This window comes from Haplochromis burtoni, unplaced genomic scaffold, assembly GCF_018398535.1.
Source record: "Haplochromis burtoni strain Fernald_Lab_line unplaced genomic scaffold, NCSU_Asbu1 Contig_204, whole genome shotgun sequence".
NCBI lineage: Eukaryota > Metazoa > Chordata > Actinopteri > Cichliformes > Cichlidae > Haplochromis > Haplochromis burtoni.
The window spans coordinates 930467-936472 of record NW_024582565.1 but is presented as its reverse complement, the minus strand read 5'-3'; positions in this window follow the sequence as shown (position 1 = coordinate 936472).

Genomic DNA, 6006 nt, shown 5'->3' with positions numbered 1-6006 from the left:
TTAAAAACGGTTCCTGATAGAAGATTTAGGAAAAGTCGCGAGGAAACCTGGTGTTTCCATATGTTGGAGGACACAAACAAGGACTTCTGTTTGTAACCTCTCATTATTAAGTTGGAGAATACTGTCAGCCACCCATCTTTTAATAGAGTCTATTATAAACTATGCAGAATTTGTCATTTTAAAACATCTTTGGGCTTAAAAGAGGTATATAACTGAATGTCATCTGTGTAGCAGTGATAATAAAAGCCCTTTAAAAAGCTTAAAATGAGCTAAAGAGGGAGTGGATATACAAGAAACTGTAAAGTGCCAGAAACAGAACCTTGTGCCACACAGCAGGCAAGAGACGCAGACGAGGAGGTTAATTTATAAGCCACAGAACCACTCCAACACAGAACCCAGTACACTCACCCAGTATGTCAAGCTATCAAGCTAAAATGACAGTCACGTATAGTATCAAATGTGGAGGTCAGGTACTACGCCAGCAAAAACTTTGTGCTGCTGAGCCATTTACAGTAAAACATGATGAAAAACACATAGGCAGCACGGTGGCCACTGTTGCCGCACAGCAAGAAGGTCCTGAGTTCAATTCCACCATCAGGCCGGGGTCTTTCTGTGTGGAGTTTGCATGTTCTCCCCGTGTTTGTGTGGGTTCTCTCTGGGTACTCCGGCTTCCTTCCACCGTCCAAAGACATGCAGCTTGTGGGGATAGGTTAATTGGTTAATCCAAATTGCCACTAGGTGTGAATGGTTGTCTGTCCCTATGTGTTAGCCCTGCGACAGACTGGCGACCTGTCCAGGGTGTACCCCGCCTTTCGCCCTATGACAGCTGGGATAGGCTCCCTGAAAAGGATAAGCGAATGGATGGATGGATGGATGATGAAAAACACTGAACTTTTAGCACCTCTAAAGTGTAAGCATTAGACTCAAATAGCAAAATAAGCAGGGTGGAGGTGTTATTATCAAGAGAAAATATTTCTTGCATACTTTAAAAAGTTATGGAGTTCTTATTGAGCTTATTTTGTATACATCTGCTTGTACAAAGCCACACTACACTGATATGAATGAATAGAAGTGCGAATGAAACAATAGGCTCATTGATTTGCAGAAAAGTTAATCAAAAATAAAAGAAGTGATGACTTGCTTGGAATTTGACAAGAAATGACAATTCTTCACTTGGTTTTTCTTGTACAGCAACACCGAAAGTATCACAGATGACTCCATCTCTATGCACTGCACCTCGTAAAATTTCATCACACCTTTCCATTTCATGTATAGCTATCTCTCGTAGCTTTCTTCCCCATCATGTTTTTGCAAAGGCAGGTGAATAAAAGCTTTTTAAACCTTATATTGAGCATTTATTTTCTCACACGTCTTTGGCAAAGTCAGAGGATCAGTGAAGAAATCACAGAGCTTAATGCCATTTTCCAGTTTTCTGCCTCAAACTCACTGATATGCAGATCTACTGCTATTCAAAGCAATCGAGAGAACAATAAAGCATAAATCTGACACCGTGTCAGTTAATTGTAGAGTCTTTGGGGACACACTGTGGTCACATACAGCAACAGTGACCAGAGGATGACCTGCGCCAAGTATTTAACTATAGCAATTCTTCATCTATGACATCATCGCATGCACACATACTGTCCAGTCGTGCATGCATCCATATGTGCACAAATGCACGGACAAACTTAAACAGATGAGAACATTGCCTTCTGGAGACACTACTGACACACAATCGTGGCTGAGGAAAAAGCAAAAGTGGACAACAATCGTTGACTCGGGTCAAAGAGGAAAGGCAGCGGGAGAATAAAAGAATGAGTGCGGAGTGAGAGGCAGAGCGAGGGTGGAGGGGCAGAGTCGTAGGATGCAAGAAGAAGGAGGGCTGATACGATAAAAGCAGGGCTGGACTTTTATTGAACTTTTTTGGGGTTTTCAGGAAAACAAAACACATAAAATAAGGTGAAAAGCAATAAAAGTATGGGAACCAGCTCTTGTTTGTCTTCTCAGCTTTCCATTTTTCTCCAGTCCGCATATGCTAGCTGTATTTCACAAAACCTTCTTCATGAACACCTCAGCCTCCCTCAGTTCCTTTCTTTGCCTCTCTGACCTCACTGCTCTCCTCTTTTCTTCTTCATCCTTCTCATCTGCTGTCTTCTGTTGGCTGCACGACAATTCAGCATCACTCAGTGCAGTTGTCACCTCAGATTAAGTGCAGGTGACAGTGTACAGAGGGAAACACAGGGAAAACTTCAAGCATTGAACACACAAGGAGGACCAAATAAAGACAAGCTCGACGTAATCTATTTCTCCAGCTCCTTTTCATTCAGTGCTCACAGTCACAGCCATCTCCTCCCCTTCCTAATCAACCTCTCCCTGCGCTTGCTCTCCTGCTGTCCAGACCGGCTCATAACAAATGTGATAATTACAAGCACAAAGACGAGGGGGGAGAGAAGAAGAGAAGAGGGGGTTTTGGGAGCGGGGCGAAAGCAGGGAGGAGCTCTGAAGGACAATACGAATTGAGTGTGAGTAATACAGGCGTCTGGCTGCAACTGCAAAGGCATCTAGAGGTTCAGTCTCATGTATGCAACACATAGGCGCACACACACAGTGTCCATTAGTGATACTTTAAATGCAAAACTCCCTGCATGATGATGTGTGTGTGTGTGTGTGTGTGTGTGTGTGTGTGTGTGTGTGAGTGTGTGTGTGTGTGTGTGTGTGTGTGTGTGTGTGTGTGTGTGTGTGTGTGTGTGTGTGTGTCAGGAACAATCTGTGTCTGATGATTTCCATTACCAAGAAAAATAATAAGGAAGAGTAACCGTTATGTGGGGAAACACACACACACACACACACCCTCACACCCACACACACACACACACACACACACACACGCAAACTTGTTTTCATGTTTTGACATAATGCTTTCCCTAGCTGCTGCTCCTAACCATCAAAAGTGAACGCTTAACCCTAACCCTTAAACCCTTAAACTGTTGGTCCCCACAAGGATAGTAGAATTCCAATTTTTGGTCCTCACAAAGATATCTAAACATGCTACACACACAGACGTGCGCTCTTAACTTTTCTAATTTCTTATCTTTCCTCTGCTCTTTGGTTTGATCTCTCTGCCTCTCTTCCATGTACACAGTTAAATACTGCCATCTCTAATCAGCCCCATACGGTTTGCTGGGTCAGCATGCCAGCAGCCAACAGTGCTGCACACACTATTGGCTGCGAACATGTGTGTCTGCAACTGTTGTGAAAGTCACACAGAGCAGGGGTTCGCAAATGTTTTAATGCTGTGACCCCCTTTAAATGTATTTATGTCTCGGCATGTAATTTTTAGAGGCTGGAAGAGGTTCAGCTGTCATGCATTTTGTGCAAAAAGTGAAAAGATTACAAAAAAAGACACAGTCTTGTGTCACGTAAATGTTTTGTGTTCTTTCCTGTTCTATTAGTCATCTAAAAGGCGCCCGATTCATCTCATGACTCTTTGGGGAGGTCTCAAGCCCACACGGACCCAGGGTTAAATCATAAAAGAGAGATACGGTAATTTGGGGAATGTTAGTCTGCAGGCATGTGCACTTCTTGCCCAGTGGTTTCCTGTGAGGGTAAAGGCCAGTAATAATGACTTCCAGGAGCTGGCAGTTTGGAAGGCCTGGGTCAAGTTCACATCTGGGATTACTAAGGTTAGTGGGTGAGAATTTTTACTGGAGGTCATCGGCATGATAAAGTGGAGAATGCCACTGAAGTGTGGCTTTAACCCGACTGATCGCATTCATACGCACAGGCTCCAACTTGTGCATACATGTCGCTATATTTTTTTATTCTTATTGCAACACAAATACGATAAGACATCTGAAATAGGACACCCACATTTTAGACATACTTTAGATACAATTTGCATTAAATCTAATATGGTGTGAGCTTTTTTCCTGTTTTCTTTCATGACCACATGAGGAAACTTTGGAACAGTAAATAGTCTGTAGATTGTAACTTTCACAGATATGGTTCAAATCTGTGTCATTTGAATGAGGAGAGGAAATAGGAAACAATACGCAGCATAAGAGGAAGTGAGTGTGGAGATATGGTACAGGTCACCCTAGGGAGGGTGTTGATACAAGGCTCAGTCTGTTTTAAATGTAACACAGAGAAGGAAATACAGCTGGAAATTCTCTGCTGCCAGCGACACAACTGTGAAGATTGCAGGGTATAGAGTGTTTAACCAAATGATTTCGTTTAACTGTTTCATGGTATCACCAAGGATGTCAGTGTCACAGTCGGCCCAGTTTTATTCTAATTAAACAACTGTGTAAAGGATTCAGATTAATTGTGCTTCTCATCACAGAAATGAACAAACCTTCCTTAATAATAGCATTTGGCAAAGTGCAGCAGGCTCCACATAACCAATTATTTAGCATCCTCATTCCTTTCTGTGTGATCCAATTTCAAGCCATTGAAGTATTAAACTGAACCCATCACTACCTCTGAAACCGCACATCTCCAAATGTTTCCCTTTCTATTAGTTCAAAGAAGTACAAGTACATTCTGAAAAGGTTCTCATTTAAAGAAAGATTAATTTAGAAAACAGGTTTATTATATTATCGTGATTATTCACAACCTTTGATGTCCTACAAACTATGCAGAATTTTTCAAATACGTCAGTTTTCCTGCATTCTTGCTGTCTGTTGTCAAGGCAAAGAAACACTAGTGTCATAAATCAAAGAAATTCTTCAGAACAACCCTTTAGCTAAACTGGTTTACTGGTGCAGCATGGTTAATGTCCTGATCGATAAGAAGGTTGCAGATGGGCAATGTCTCAAAGGTGTCTGCAGGACAAGAGACAGCTAAAACTCCAGTGATGCGTCTGTTCTATGTCTCTGCAGTTTTTACTTTGCAGAGACACAAGACACACAGCCAAGGGGACCTACTGGACCCTTAGTGGCCTGGAAGCTGCATGTGTGTCACCCCTGCTGCTGCTGCTGCTGCATTTGATTTGATGAAAACACTGGCTTAGTTATTATCAGCTTTTGCTGATGTCATTTAGTCACATTAGTTAGAAAGTTTGAAAAATCTGATTGTGCATAAGCTGGAAATAGTAAATATTTTCATTGTCAAAACTAATTGTATGATTATTTCTCAAACAGAACCCCGAATTTTTTTCTGCGTTGTACTCTTCTTCTATGGTATTATTGCTGCTTTATGTTATTGTTTCTATAAATGCTGAATGTTTGTAGCCATGCTGATAAGAGCCAAAAATGACTGTAAACAGGACACAAGAGATTCTGTTTAGATTGCACATGGTGCAGCCTGCCTGTCAGTCTCTGTGATGGCAGTTGGTGATATCGGTTACCAATAATAATCTTGGTATGAGAAAGAACACAGAAAGATGAAGATGACAGAACAAAAGAAGTAAACAGTATATGTGAGGATAATAGCTGGAACATAAGGAAATAGCTTAGATAAAGTTGGCGCAGGAGCAGGAAAATAATACTTCTTACACCTCCGAAGACAGATCTTAATCTGTCGCCTTCATTCATCCACTTCTCTTAACCTCTCCATCGCTGTTGGCTTTTGATCTCCTTGCTCTCTCTTGCTGACTCACTCTCCCTATCCTTCTCCCCACAACAAAGAGACAAAAATTGACATGCACTTCAGTCTCTAACTTTCTCACTAACTAGCCCCCCCTCCTTTTTTCTTCTCCTTTCCATCCTCTCCCCTTCTGTTTTTGCCTCTTCCCTCTCCTCAACATGCTTGAGGAATGTGTCAAAGCAGAACAAAAGAACAAAAGCTTGACAGGAGGAGGAGGAGGAGGAGGAGGTGGAGAAGGTCGAAAAAGAGAAGAAAGGGGGGGGGAGAAAGTAGCATGAGGTAAAGGAGAGACAGAAAGGAAAAGAGGAATGGAGGGAAGGAATGGGGGGCAAGAGAGAGGCTGAGAGGAGCGGGGCACGGTTGAGTGGATCTGAATGTTGAGCTTTGCTTTGTCATCACGTGCTGACATGCAGCATCACA